At 42.3% G+C, this 15,894-nt stretch overlaps 1 protein-coding gene across 5 annotated transcripts in view; it reads left to right on the forward strand.

Annotated features, from left to right (window-relative positions):
* Nucleotides 1–7,694: 7,694 nt before the first annotated feature.
* Nucleotides 7,695–15,894, forward strand: part of INPP4A (inositol polyphosphate-4-phosphatase type I A) — a 132,066-nt gene continuing 123,866 nt past the window's right edge. For 4 of the 5 annotated variants that reach the window (XM_045885139.3, XM_045885138.3, XM_045885140.3 and 1 more), the window contains exon 1: nt 7,696–7,918. The gene's annotated coding sequence lies outside the window, so the exon portion shown is untranslated. Of the gene's footprint in view, nt 7,919–15,894 lie in introns of all 5 variants that reach the window. The other variant, XM_064572582.1, reaches the window with a different exon arrangement.

The raw sequence follows: 15,894 nt of genomic DNA on the forward strand, positions 1-15,894 counted from the left end.
TTTTAGATGTTAAACTAACCTTGTATTCCTAGGATAAATCCCACTTGGTCACAGTGTATAACCTTTTCCATATGTTACTAGATTCAGTGTGCTAGCGTATTTTTAGGAGGATTTTAAAATCTATATTCTTAAGAGATATTGGGCTGTAGTTTTTATTATTATTCTGATGTCTATGTCTGGTTTTGGTTTTGGCGATACAGGCCTCATAGAAAGAGTTTGGAAGTTTTTTCTCCTCTTCTAGTTTCTGTAAGTTTGTAAAGGATTCTTTAGATATGTGTTAAAATTCATTAATGGAGACATCTGGGCCTGAGGATTTTTAATTTAATTTTTCAAATTTAAATTCAATTACCAAGGTATAGTACATCATTGGTTTTTGATATAATGTTCAATGATTCACTAGTTCAGTATAACACCCAGTGCTCATCATATCCTGTGCCCTCTTTCATGCCCATCACCCAGTTACCCCATCCCCCCACCCACCTCCCTTTCTGCAACCCTCAGTTTGTTTCCCAGAATCGAGAGTCTCATATGGTTTGTCTCACTCTCTGATTTCTTCCCATTCAGTTCCCCCACCCCCACCTCTATTGTCCTCTGCACTATTCCTTATGTTCTACATATGAGTGAAACCATATGATAATTGTTTCTCTGATTGACTTATTTCACTTAGCATAATCCCCTCCAGTTCCATCTATGTCAATGTAAATGGTAGATGTTCAGCCTTATTACTCAGCCATCAGAAAGGATTTTTTTAATCCTTTTTTAAATTTTATTATGTTATGTTAATCACCATACATTACATAATTAGTTTTTGATGTAGTGTTCCATGATTCATTGTTTGCGTATAACACCCAGTGCTCCATTCAGTATGTGTCCTCTTTAATACCCATCACCAGGTTAACCCATCCTCCCACCCCCCTCCCTTCTAGAACCCTCAGTTTGTTTCTCAGAGTCCATGAGAAAGGATTTTTTTTTTTATGGAATGTTTTAAAGTTACTGATTCTTCCTCCTTCTCCTCCCCCTCCTCTTCTCCTTCTCCTCCTTCTCCTTCTTCTTCTTCTTTGGTCATAGGTCTATGCAGATTTTCTATTTCTTTAGTTTGTTTCATTTCTTTGTTTCTTTCCCAGAATTTTCCATAGTTATGTAGTTTGTTGAAATAAAGTTGTTCAGAATTTCCTTTGTAATCCTTATTATTTATGTAAGGTCAGAAGTGAGGTCTCCTCTCTCATTCCTAATTTTATTTTATTTTAAGATTTTCTATATTTATTTGAGAGAAAGAGAGAGAGAGAATGAGAGAGAGCAGGGGGGAAGGACAGAGGCAAAGGGAGAAGCAGACTTGATCCCAGGACCCTGAAATCATGACCTGAGCCGGAGGCAAATGCTTAACTGGCTGAGCCACCCAAGCACCCCTCTCATTCCCAGTTTTAGTAATTTTAATCTTCTCTCTTCCTTTTTCTTGATCACTCTACGTAAAGGTTTGTCAAAATTGTTAATACGTTTAAAGAACCAACTTTTAGTTTTATTGATTTTTCTGTACTGTTTTTCTACTTGTATTTCATTTGTTTTCATTCTAATCTTTATTATTTCCTTCTGCTTCTTTTGGTTTTATTTCTCTAGTTTCTAAAGGACGAAGGTTAGGTTACTGATTTTAGTTCTTTCTTCTTTTTTAATATGGGTGTTTCCAGCCATAAAATTTCCTCTAAGCACTGCTTTAGTTGCATCCCAAACGTTTTGGTACGCTAAGATTTTATTTTAATTTTTCTTCAAATATTTTCTCACTTTCCATGTTGGGCTCCCTGCTAAGCATGGAGACTACTTAAATAAAATAAAATAAAATAAAATAAAATAAAATAAAATAAAATAAAATAAAATAAAATAAAATAAAATAAAATAAAATAAAAACATAGGGTGACTGGGTGGCTCAGTCAGTTAAGCATCCATCTGACTCTTGATCTCAGCTCAGGTCTTGATCTCAGGGTTGTGAGTTCAAGCCCTTCTTTGGGCTCCATGCTGGGCATGGAGCCTACTTAAAAAAATAATAAAGTAAAATAAAATAAAATAAGATATTTTCTCACTTTCGAGTTCTTTTTTGATCCCTTAGTTATTGAGGGCTGTGTTGTTTAATTTACCCTTACCTGTCATTTCCTTCTGTTGTTGATTTTTATTTTAGCATCATTGTGATCAAAGAACATACTTTGTATCACTTCAATCCTTTTCAGTTTACTGAATTTTCTTAATGGCTTGCCACATACTCTATCCTGGAGAACATTTCATATATAATTGAGTAGTTCGTACGTGTGTTCTGATACTGTTGGGTGGAGTATCCTATAGATATCTGTTAAGGCTAGTTGATTTATAATGTTCATATCTTCTATTTCCTTGTTGATCTGACTCATGGTTTTATCCATCACAAAAAGTGGAGTATTGACATCTTCAATTAGTATTATTACATTGTCCACTTCTTAGTTAAATTCTGTCAGTTTTGCCTCATGTGTTTTGATGCATGATCCTTATAATTATTATATCTTCCTAATGGATTGACCCTCTTATAAAATGTTCCTCTTTGTTTATAGTTTTTGTTTATTTTAAGGTTTATTTTGTCTGATATTAGTGTAATCACTGCAGCACTCTGTTGGTTAGTGTTTCCATGGTATACTTCTGTCCATTATTTTACCATCAACCTATTCATACTTTTGAATTTTAAGTTTGTTTCTGTAGACAGCGCATGGCTGGATTTTTAAAAAATACATCTGCCAATCTCTGCCTTTTGATTAGAATGTTTAGTTTATTTACATTTAATATGACTGGTGATAAGGTAGGACTTATGCCTGCCATTTTGCTATTCGTTTTCTATATATCTTACATCTCTTTTGTTCCTCTATTTTTTTTTTTAAGATTTTATTTATTTATTTAATTGACAGAGAGAAAGACAGCGAGAGAGGGAACACAAGCAGGGGGAGTGGGAGAGGGAGAAGCAGGCCTCCTGCCGAGCAGGGAGCCCTATGCGGGGCTTGATCCCAGGACCCTGGGATCATGACCTGAGCCAAAAGCAGTCGCTTAACTAACTGAACCACCCAGGCACCCCATCTTTTGTTCCTCTATTAATGTCTTCTTTTGTGATGAATAGCTATGTTCTAGTATACTATTTTAATTCCCTTCTTTCTTTTAATCTGTAGCTATATCTATATCTATCTATATCTATGCCCAGTGTTTGTCCTGGGAATTATAATTATCATCTTAATTTGAAAGAACCTGGTTTGTATTAATACTAACCTAATTTCATTGGTATACACAAACTTTGCTCCAATCAAGCAGTTTTATCCCCACTCCTTTATGCTATTATTGCCATATACATTATATCTTTTTCATATTATGATACCAGCAAATCAAATTATATTGTTGTCTTATGTAGTTGTCTTTTAAATCAGAGAGAAGTGTTACAAACTGACTTTTACCTTATATTTGCCTTTAGTTTTTATTCCTCCATGTGAACTTGAGTTACCCTCCAGTGTCCTTTCATTTCAGCCCGAAGGACTCCCTTTAGTATTTCCTATAGGGTGGCTCTGCTGGCAATGAATTAATCAGTTTTTTATTTGGGTATATCTTAATTTCTCCTTCTTTTTTGAAAGAGTTTTGCTGAATATAGAATTCTATATTTACAGCTTTTTTCTTTCAGTACTTTGTGTGTGTGATCTTACTGCCTTCTGGCCTCCACGGTTTCTGGTGTGAAGACAGCTCTGAATTTTATTGAGGATCCCTTGTACATAATGAGTTGCTTCTTTCAGTGCTTTTAAGATTCCCTCCATCTGGGGCCCCTGGGTGGCTCAGTCATTAAGCATCTGCCTTCGGCTCAGGTCATGATCCCAGAGTGCTGGGATCGAGCCCGCATCAGGCTCCCTGCTCGGTGGGAAGCCTGCTTCTCCCTCTCCCACTCCCCCCTACTTGTGTTCCCTCTCTATCAAATAAATAAATAAAATCTTAAAAAAAAAAAAAGATTCCCTCCATCTTTGGCTTCTGATAGTTTGATTGTGATGTATCTAGGTGTGAATCTCTTTAAGTTTGTCCTAGCTGGAGTTTATTGAACTTCTTGGATAAATAGATTAGTGTTTTTCATCAAATTGGGATTTTTTTAGCCATTATTTCTTCAGATATTCTTTATGTACCTTTCTGTGTCCTTCTGGGACTTCCAGTATGTCTATGTTGATATACTAGATGGTGTCCCACAAATCTCTGAGGCTCTGTTCAAATTTTTCATTCTTTTGGTTTTATGTGTCTCAGACTAGGCAATATCAATTGACCTATCCTAAAATGCAAATTCTTTCTTCTGCCAGCTCAGTCCTGCTGTTGTACTTCTCTAAGATAATTTTTACTTCAGTTATTGCACCTTTTAATTTTAGGATTTCCATTTTGTTCTTTTTTATAATTCCTATCTCTTTATTGATATTCTCTTTATTTTGCTCTTGTACTTTTCTTTAATTTTTGAGAAATAGTTTCCTTTAATTCTTTGAATATATTTTCTTTCTTTGGAGATATTTATAATAAGTGACTTAAAGTCTTTGTCTAGTAAGTCCATTTGTGTTTTCTTATGGACATTCTATTCACTAACTTTTAGCTTAGGTCCTTTCCTGTTTCTTTATATGTCTCATAAATTTTTGTTTAAAACTGGACACTTAATATAATAGGGCAATTCTAGAAATCATATTTCCTTCTACCCCAAAGTTTATTATTACTTTTTGTTTGTTTAGTAACTCTATGGGAATAATTCTGTAAGTCTGTGTTCTTTGTCATTTTTAGCCACTGAAACCCTGGCTTGGTTAGCTTAATGATTTGCTAATGATTAGACAAAGATATTCTCAAACACTGGAACCAATATGTCTTTCTGCCTTTATGGGGAGGTTGTGTGTATATGTTGAGGCATGTCTTCAATCCTTAGGCAGGCAGTTTACAATTCTGCCTGAGTCTTCACTTCTTGTTTGTTCAAAGCCTTGAAGTCAGCCAAAAGTGAGAGATTATGGTCTTCTCAAGTCTTTCCTGAGTATGGGTACATTTGCACACATGTGTGTGTCCTTTTATTTTTTTTTTAAGACTTTATTTACTTGACAGAGAGAGACAGACACAAGCAGGGGGAGCAGCAGAGGGAGAGGGAGAAGCAGGTTCTCTGCTGAGCAGGAAGCCCAATGCGGGGCTCGATCCCAGGACCCTGAGATCATGACCTGAGTGGAAGGCAGATGCTTAACAATTGAGCCACCGCGACGCCCTTTGTGTGTGTCCTTTTAGATTTCCAGAATCTAAAGGTTCTAGAATCTTCCCAGAATCTAAAGGTTCTAGAATCTTCCCAGAAGTATGTCAGCTCTTTCCAAAGTCCCCTAAAGGATAGCAATTCCTGATTACTTCCTGTTAAGTTATTTGGTCAGTCTCTTGTTGACTCTAACTGGTATCACTATCTTAGGCAGTTGCAGTGTTGCTTTTACCAAATGCTCTGTGGGTAGGACCATTCACAGAGAGTAAGCTCTGAGTCAAGTCAGTTAAAATCAAGCCCCAAGAACAGAGCTTTTCCAGTGAGCTGCCATTCGAGTCCAATAGTGACATGTCTCTGGGGATAGAGCTCTTCGAGGTGCTCTAAATCCCTTGGCCCCTTCTAGTAGCTGCGTGGCCACTGTTTTTCACAGCTATTATGGCAGCCGGGCTGTTGGTTTTCAAGGCTACATATATTCTCTAGTGAAAACACATATAAATATAAATATATTGTATTTAATGACCCAAAAATAAATTCTCAAGTTGGTTGGCTCTAGTCCCAAAAATAACACTGCTCAGCTCTCAAGTATTGTATGTAGATTATCTAAATCAGCTTATTTATTGTATATAGATTATCTAGGTCCACATGTTTATTGAAATACAGATTGCTTGGTCCCACTTTCAGAGATTCTGATATAGCAGGTCTAGTGTGGGGCCTGGGAATTTGCATGTCTAGAATTACTGAAGAATATGTTAATGCTGCTGGTTGGGGACCTCATGTTGAGAGCTTCTAAAGGATACTTTCCTCCCAGCACACTTACAGGATACTTTCTTCTATCACATCGTGATGCTTAGGGAATGCATAGCACGATATATACTAACAAGCTTGGTTCCCTTTTCTCTTGATAATGTTCACTCTACAGTGGAATTGGGGCCCCACTCCTTGTTATACTGAAACGTGATTATTCTTTTAAAAGTATCCTGAATTACATGCCAGTCAATTGACAAATGTTTATTGGAAGTCTGATCTTCATTCAGTGTTCATTACTATGCTAAATGAATTTTTGAAATTGGACTGATGTCTATTTTTTTAATATTTGTGAATTTATGTTTGTTTCTTTTTTTAAAGCTTATGATTTAAAAACATTCTTGGCCTGATTAATGCTAGGAGGGCCATCTGCACACTTTTGAGAACACTTTTGAGATGTAAAGGGGATCTTATTTATACTTTTGCTAGATAACTAGCAAACTGGTGTAAACTGGGGCTGTCCCTGGTAAACCAGGTATATTGGTCACCCTAATTTTAGAAAATAAGATATAAAAACATTTTTGCATTTCCACAAGTTTGATTTTCTTGGCTTTAATTTTATATTAGGGTTAGGTCAATCTTTTTTTCTATTTATCTGAAGAAATAGTAAAAAGTGTTTTGTTAATAAATTCCTTTTCAGAGGAGAAATAAAAAGTCAGTAAGGAAATTGAACTTTAAAAATAGTTTTATGTTTATTTTTATTCCAAACTATTGCCTGCATTTGGATTTTGGCGACATGGGGAGGCTTAGATCTAACTCTATATGAGATTAGAGAATTCTTGTTTAATTTTTGTTTTCTACCCAATTAATACCTTTTCTTTTTAAAGCAAATTATAAATGCTTGCTTTTACAGCTGAGGAATATGAACTGATACGTGTTCTGGCTTATTGAATTAAAATAGTTTTCACTTAAGAATTTTTTTCTAATAAAATTTAAAGACTTCTTGGGGCGCCTGGGTGGCTCAGCTGGTTAAGCATCTGCCTTCGGCTCAGGTCATGACCCCAGGGTCCTGGGATCCAGCCCCACATCGGGCTCCTGGCTCCGCGGGGAGCCTGCTTCTCCCTCTCCCTCTGCCGCTCTCCCTACTCATGCTCTCTCTCTGTATCTTAAAGACTTCAAAATAAAATACATGCTGGTAAGTGGCGAGAGTCTATAATTGCATATTTATACAGTTATGCCAGAACAGGTCTGCGAGGGTGTTAGTAGTTTCTTCTTTCTGCTTATCTGTATTTTCAAAGTATGATTTTAATTTTTGCTTGTTCCTGGGTTGAATGTTCCGTTTCCTAAACGTCTGCTAAGGATTGTGTGCACCTGCACCACGGGAAGCGCGCTCACCTTGGGGGCAAACGGCCGGTGCGTTTCACCCGGCGGCCGCTCGTCTATGGAACCTTCTTAGGGGATATGTTCGGGCCTCCCAAGACTCAGTATATGTGAGGGCGAAAATGCCATCGTCCGATTAAGTCCAGAAGTTCAGGAACTCCTTGTAGGAGTCTCGGTCCCGGATAAGAGTGGAGTCTTGCGGGAACCTACGAGTAGAAGCCAGCGCGAGAGACGCCGCCTCCTGGGAGGCGGACCCGGAGAGGTGGGGCGGCCCGGCCGGGGCTCGCGGAGCGCGCATGCGCGGAGAGGGGGCGGGGCCGGGGCGGGGCCGCGCGCGACCTCCGGAGCGGCGGCGGCGGCGGCGGAGTTCGGGCTGCTGCGCGGGCGCCGGGTTCGCGGCCGGCCGGCGCAGGAGGACCAGCACCTAGAGCCGGGCCACAGCCCGCGACTTGGTGACCAAGCGGCGGCGCTGCTGCTGCGGGGCTCGGGCGCGCGGCCCGGCGGGACCGAGGACGGCGGGGCAGCAGGGCGCGGGCGCCGCGGGCCGGGGCGCGCCAGGTAGGTGGGCCAGGCTGGGCGCGGGGGCGACGCGGCGGCGGCAAGCAGCCGGGCGCAGGGATGCACCCGGCGGGGCGGGGCGCGGCGCGCATCTCGGTGCCGGGTGCGCCGGGCGGAGACGGCGCCCGCGGTTGTCATGGAAATCCTACAGCCTAGCGGTTCGCCGGCGGTTGCGTCTTTGGAGAACAATCCAAGCGTGGCCGACCCCTAAGCCAGAGGGAGACCCGGGCCGTCTCGCGCTGAGCGGAGGGCGGAGCTGGAGCGGGCGATGGCAAGTCAGGATGCAGGACGCGGCGACCCCGAGGCCACATCTTGGCTCTTGCTTGGATCTACTGATTCCAGACGCTGAAGGCCTCGCTGTGTCTCGGGTGTAAACATAACCGGGTAAAAATAAGCATGCATCTCAGTGTATGACATCTGGTCTCCATCCTCTCAACTCTTCCCTTTTCTGCCGGGCCATAGCCCCCCGACATTTCTGGCATCTTGGCTTTTTGTATATTATTTCTTTCTGGCTGTACTAGTCAATTAATTGAGGCCTGAGAAATTTGCAGGGATCTGTGACCATCTCTTGAAAAGCCAATCATGATTGTGTAGGCCATAGAAGATTGAAACACTCAAAATGTCAAAGGTAAATTTATGTCTTTGTGGGCGAAGGGATGGGGATGGGCTTGCTTTCCCTTCCCCCCTTGTCGCCTGCCCTCTGACATTACATAATGTTGTGTTCCTCCCGCCCCGAGTTCATCCACAATGACAGATCATGAAAATATTCCTCTTGTTGAGAAAGAAGTATAAACAGTTGTAAAGCCCATTTTCTTGTCTTTTGCTTTGCCACTGGAAGTGTTTGGTTGGGAGGCTGCTTAAGAGTAGAATGCCCACAGGGCATCTAAACCAAGGGAGTAGGGGGTGGGGTGGCATTTCGAATGTTGCAGTGAAATTCTGCCTGATTCATCTTGGTTCGCAGTGGATTGGGTGGACTGTGGGCAAGCCAGTGGGATTGGGGCCTGAACAGGCCGACTTGGGTGTGAATCCTGGATCTGCCACTTGCTAACTCTGGTTCTCAATGTTCTCAGCTCTAAAAGGTGAGAACAGAACCTGCTTTGCCATTTGTTTTGGGATGTAGATGCTGTTGGCATTGGTAAATGCACATATAATAGGTTGTCCTAGAATTAAACTTAATTTTTCATTGGTTGAAAACAGGCTTTAAGAGGAATTTTGATTCTGGATCTAGGCTAGGGCCTTTGTTGGGGGATTTTTGTTAACATGTTTACTCTTGGAAGATTTGATTCATTGATTTCTCTGAAGAAAGATGAATGATGGTGCCCACATGGGGAGTCCAGTGTAGTGGTTCTGTTGGAGGGTTGCTGTCAGAAGACCATGATGCTGTCCCAAGGGTGGTTGTTGCTTGTGAATGGAAACCCACAAGGCATCATTCCCTGTGGTGTCTTCTAAACACACCTCTGTAACAACCAGCCAAAGTTCCTGGCAGGGTGTGCCCTGAGGATAGGGCTTAAGTGAAAGGAAGCTGGACGGATGCAGAGAGAAAGGAGGGCTTTTTCCTGGGCTCAGCAATAGAATTGGCTCTGCTGAGCCTGGTGGCTGCTTTATGTCTCGGTTTTTCATTAGGCTTACGCCATCTCAGTGTTTATCTGCTTTAGACTGGAAGTCAAGGGGAGACATTATAGTTTATTCCATTGTTTGGGAAACCGGGTATCTTCTTGTATTGCTGTTAAACTGAGTATTAGGATTTTTTTTTTTTTAAGTTGCTTTAAGGAAAGGATGAAATAAAATAATATACACAAGAGCTTGCTGTGAACCGTAAAGCACCAGAAAGATGGGGGTGTATATGACCAAGAGAACCACTGACCCTACAAGTCCCTTTAGCCAGTGGCCTACCTGGGAACATTCTGCTCAGCCAGCAGATCTGCGAATGCACCCGAGGAATGGTACAGAAAGGTGCGTGGGACTAGCTGACCGGTGACCCCCCCCCCCCCCCCCCCGCAGCATCTCAAGTATCCAGTAAGACAGAGGGGTGGGGAGACTTTGGACCGAGGTTGGACCCTGCTTCTTATGAAAAACTCCTTTATTGATTACATATTCCAGCAAAGTTCTCAGCATCATCAGCTACTCATGGTGTCAGGATGCTTTGGCTTTCCTTGAGGAAAAAAGAGTACAAATCTGCAGGGAAGAAGGTTTGATTATGTGGTTGCTTCTATTGTAGAACTTGATTAATGAGCTGGTCTTGAGAGATCCTTCAAAACATATTTTTCTAGCGTTCTGGAAGAGAAGCTCTGTGAGGAGAGTGTATTCTGGGGAGACCAATATTAACACCATTTTGCTTAAAAGCAAAATGCCATCATGAACCGAATCCCTAGGAATTTATCTATATTTCTGTACATATGCACACCTTGCTCTTTTTAAATTGTTAAAAAATATTTCAGTTTTACTGAAAAGTTGCAAGAATAATCCAAAGAATTTCCATCTATCCTTTACCCACATTCTCCAAATGTTGACCTTTGCTACATTTGCTTTATCCTTCTCTCATATTTGTTCATGTGTCATTACTTTTTTCTGAACTGTTTAATGGTAATCTGCAGACATGAAGCCCTTTTACGACTACTTTATTGTGTATATCTTAAAAACAAGGACATTCTCTTACATAACAATATAGTTATTAAAAATCAAGAAATCAAATATTGATATAACACTATTATTTAATATCCAGGTCTTTTTCAGATTTTGCCAGGAGCTCCAATAATGTCCTTTGGAGCAAAAGAACATCCAAGATTATACATTATGTCAGATTGTCCTGTCTCTTTATTGTCCTTTCATCTGGACCAGTTACTGAGTCTTTTTTTGTATTTCATGACATTGACATTTTTGAAGACTGCCACTTGTTTTTTTTGGATAATGTCTCCCAATTTGGGTGTGCCTGCAGTTTCCTCATGATTAGATTAAGATTACGTGCTTTTGGCAAACGTAGCCCAGGGGTGACCCTGCAACCATCTCAGCGTGCCCCAGCAGAGGGAGGCATATGCTGTTGATTAGTCCCATTCACTGGTCGGGTTATCTTTGATCACTTGATTAAGGTGCTGTCTTCCAGGTTCCCTTAACAGAAAAGTTACCATTTTCCCTTTGTAACTAATATGTATCTCTTAGTAAGATTAACTCCGGACTCTATAAATATACTGTTACTCCCCATACTTTGACTCACTAGTTTTAGAATCCATTGATGATTCTTACCTGAACCAGTTATTATGCTGGCTGACAGATGGTGATTTTCTAATTCCATATTTCTTTCTATACTTACCTGTTGGAATTGTACTGAAAGGAAGAACATTTCTTTCTCCCTTGTTTATTCTTTGATTTACACTCTGCACTCATGAATTCCTGTTTTATGCAATAGATTATAGTCTCTTACTCTTGTTATTCATTTTGTTGCTAAAATTGTCCCAGACTTGGCCTGCAGGGGCCCCTTATGTCCTTTTGACATGTCCTCATCATTCTTGGAGGACTTCTTTACTCCCTGGCATAAAACCTTCAACACTCGGCTTTTAATTTCCAGGCCTGGAATTAGCCATGTCTCCAAAAAGAGTCTTTGTTCCTTGTAATGGAGAATGGTATTTAAAAACCGAGATCTGGATGCTAGGTGTGCTCATTGCTACTCAGGGGTTGTTGCCTCTAGGCCTTTTTAGTGGACATGTGCACTCATTCACACATTACACAAAATTTTCTCTGATTTGCATTTTAAATTTAGTGCTGTGTGCTGGAGATCTATATGTACTGACATGAAAATGTTTTTGTTTTTGTTTTGTTTTGTTTTTGGTCTGTGTTCCAGAGTATGGGTTTATCATAATTTGACTGTCCTTTATCAATGGACATTTAGGTTATTTCCAATTTCCTACTCTAAAAATAGTGGAGAATCTGTGAATCAAATTATTGTTAATACTCACAAATATGTCCGTCTTCTAGATCCCTAGAAGTATAATATCTGGGTCAAGGAGTAATTTTAAATGGATAGCTCTGCCAAATTGCCCCCACTTCTAAGAGGCTTTCACTTTGTACTCCTTCCATTAGGATGTGAACTGCCTATTTCTTTTGAACTCTGCCAACACTGAAGAGTATAAATCTTGTCAATTTTTGCCAATCTAATGGATAAAGAAGGCGTTATTATTTTAATTGCATTTCTCAGATTACCAAAAATATTGAAAACTTTTTTTTGTGCTCACTTCTACTTTTGCTTGTGTGAATTACCTGTGCATATCCTTTGCCCATTTTTTCTCATTAGGTTATTCTTTATATTACTGCATTGTGGAAGTTACTGTAACTTTAAACTTTATTCTTGGCAGCCTTAGAAGTCTCCTTTAAGCCTGATGCATTTTTCATCCTAGAGAAGGAAGCTACCATTTTCTGAGCACCCCCTACTACATCCCAGGCCCCCGGCCAAGTGTTTATATGCATCCCCTGCAAGGTCTTGTGAGAAGGTGAGCTGTGGTATTGAGGAGGAAGCTGGGTGAGGCGTGGGTAAGGTATCCACCTAAGAGTGGTTAGAAGAGCTTGAACTGGGATTCAAACCCAGGTCTGTCTGGATCTAGTACCATTTCCATTAAATCACATAGCTTCCTGCACAGGATTTAAAAATAAATATTTTATTGTATCAATGTAGGGATGGGAATTAATTACCAGAGGCCCCCAATATCAAATATTTCTATTGCTAGTATTTTGATCTGTACGTAAGGAACTTTGGGCATACACATCTTTCAAAACCATTTATTTTATTTCTCGAACTGTTGTGGACTCTGGAGCCAAAGTCCCTGTGAGCCTCCAGCAGCTATGTGACCTTGGGCAAGTAGCTTAATCTTTCTCTATCTTGGTTTGCTCGTCTGCAACCGCAGAGTCTTGTTGGGGGGTCAAATGAGTTGATACACCAGGTGCTTGGTTGGCACCTGATTCCTGCTATCTCAGGAACATGAATCTTGATGATGAGTTCACGTGTGCAGCACGTGAGGGCAAGTGTGGAACTTGGAATGAGAGCAGCCTTTTCTCTTCAGGTTTCACCATCCCTTTCGTCATAAGCTGGCTGGGAAATGGGGAATCAGGGCCCCTGGGTGCTGTGTGCTTGTCTCCTCAATATGGTCTCTGCACGCACCTTACTCATGCTCTATCATGTGCCTGCCAGCCAGCCCAGCCAGCCCAGCCAGCCCCTCGTGTTGGCTCACAGTCCTTAACCTGGGGCAGGTGAGACACTGCAGCCCTTTCAAGGTGGAATCTGAAAGTTCACCTGCGGAAGGCCTCGGAAGCAGGAAGGCTCCAGTTGGGGAGGGTCTATGGTGATGAAGTCATGTCCATTTTCTGGTATGGGGTCAGGAAGACAGAGGGGTGTCCTGTGGGAGGGGATCTCTGGAGGAGGAAAGCATTCAGCTCCTTGCAGCTCCCTTCCTGGGACACTGTCAGAGCCTTTCCCTCCGACATCTGGTATATCTCCTGGCCTGGAGTTTATGCAGTGCCCTTCCTGTTGCACTTACTAGGTAGAATTCTGAGGTCTCCTGAAATCCTCTGCCTCTCTTCCTCTTCCCCACGCCCCTGCCATAGCTCTTGTACAGCTGGTATCAGCGGCTGTCTGATAAAATTCATTCATTCCAGGATGTAGAACTCCTTCCCTTGTCCTGTGTTGCTTACATTTCAAATGGTTCTTCCTCTAACCCACTACTTAGAATTTTCAAGAAGGATGACCTAGGTGTACAAATTCTGTAGGTGTGAAGGAAGTACATTTAGGCAAGTATATGTTTCTGGAGAACAGCATCCTTTTAGGTAATAGGGATGCCTGGTTCAAGAGTCTCCCTGGATCGTGGGGTGTGTCCGTTGGGGTGCTTTTGGCTGCCAAGTAAACAATAAGGTCATTTACTATCTCACAGAACTGGAGTTCTACTCTATCAGTAGTTTTGCAATTTCATCAAGGACCTAGATTCTTTTCCTCTCTCCATCCATCACTGCTAGTATCATCCCAGAGTCAGCCTCCTCATGAGGATGAGATGGTCCTTATGGTCAGCGGGACTGGGTGTTTCCCTGCCCCTGACACCAGCCTGTTCCTAGCCACAGCCTCTACCAGCCCTCCCTCTGGTCTGTGGGAGCAGTGAGGACTGCGTGGCCTCCCTGGGACCCAGGTCAGGAGGCCGTGAGAATGCTGGGTGCTGATTGGCTTAGGCGTGTTCCTCCATGTCTGGGCCCCAGACCAGCGGCATCAGCATCCCCTGAGACTTATTAGACGTGCAGGTTCAGGCCCCACCCCAACCTACTGAATTAGAAACTCTGGGATGGGGCCTAGCACTCTGTTTTAACAAGCCGTCCAGGTGATCCTGATGCAAGCTCAAGTTTGAGACTTGCTCGTAGTCTAATCAAGACCACCCCCATTCCTCAGCTGGAGATGGGGCTGGCTATTCCTGAATCCAGAGAGGACTGTTCCCAGAGTAGGAAGAAGGGAGAGTGCGTGTTGGGTGGTCAGCCCATAGTGTAAACGGAGGAGCCTGTGGGTGTCTTTGCTCTCCATGGCCCCCTCTGTTTACTGGCCCAGCTGTTTCCCAGCCCCCATGCCTGCAGCCTCTCCAGCTCCTCTGAGAGTGGCCCACATCCTCCCCGTAGGACTAAAGGAAGCAACATGGTAACCTCCCAGCCCCAGGTTCTGTCTCTGGCCCAGCAGGGATGGGAGTCCACTGGGCCAGCTACCAAGGATCTAGACTGGCCCTGAAGACTCACTTTCCAGAGCCATTCTGGAAGTAGGTTCTGATGCGTAGGGTTTGCTTACTCTGCCACTCCTTGCTCAGTTAGAAAAAAATAGAAAGCAGTACAGCTCATAGGGACTTGGGGATCCTTAAGGAATTGGCCTGCAGACAGCCTAAGGGACCACTTTCAATGGCAGTTTATAGCTCTCCCTGGCTCTGCCCAGGGTGACCTGCTCCGTTGTTCCCTTTTGCAAGTACAGCTCCAACTTTATGTTTACGTGAAGTGAAATAGCCACCTTCATGGTGTAATTTGTGAGCTCAAAATAGCCCACTGTTCCAGATTTTTCCAGAAACTAGTGAGCTGAGATATTTCTAGATTTTCTTGACTTTCCAAGGCTTTCCAAGGTGTTTCTAGATTTCTTGACTTTTCAAGGTTCGTCTTAATCCAGGAAGTCTCATACCCTGCTGTACCACATCGGTACTAATTGCTGGGGAAGGAAGAGCACCTGAGGAGGAAACAGGGTGGGAAGGATCCAGAATGGTGTTTTTCAAACAGCAGCGGTTCGCAAAATCAATTTGAGATTGTAACCAGCATTTAAACATTTTTTTGAAATAAAACAGAAAATATGTAAATACATGTCTTATAGGAAGCATAGACATCTTTTGGTAAAAACATGTAGTTATTTGCATGTTGTGTGTGTTTGGGTATTGTTACAATGTCAGTGTTTTCTACTGTCAGTTTTGGCTAAAATGTGTCAAATCTGAAGGTTGAGCACAGAGAGCAGGGGGCTGCCCTGGCCATGTGTATACACACACACACACACACACACTCACACACACACGTTGGGTCTTTTCCCGGGGAGGGCCTCTGGCCTTCAACCGAACCTTAGGGGTCTGTGACTCACCATAGGTGGAGAATGCTGATCTAAAATGCAAGGGGACTTTTAGCAGTGTGGGCCCGTGGGAATGGAGCTGGAGCCCAGGAAGACAGCAGCACAAAAGATGTAGATGTTGTGGTCTTGCTCTGGTTTATCGTCTCTGGTGTTTGACCACCTGGGCCAGAGCCTCCTGATGGTGTTGAGGATCCTTAGCAGGGCTACTCTGAGCGATTGGGAGGCAATGGCAGGGAGTGTATGGATTTGTCAGAGGTTTAAAAGTTAACTCTGGTTGCCTGACCCATCCTTCTCCTAACAGGGTGGGTCAGCATGTCTACCTACAGAGAGCGAGCGAGCAAATGAGATAGATAAATAGGTTGGTATC

This window comes from Mirounga angustirostris, unplaced genomic scaffold (genome assembly GCF_029215605.1).
Source record: "Mirounga angustirostris isolate CCGP_5_RB_7025 unplaced genomic scaffold, mMirAng1.0.hap1 SCAF_10, whole genome shotgun sequence".
NCBI classification, from domain to species: domain Eukaryota; kingdom Metazoa; phylum Chordata; class Mammalia; order Carnivora; family Phocidae; genus Mirounga; species Mirounga angustirostris.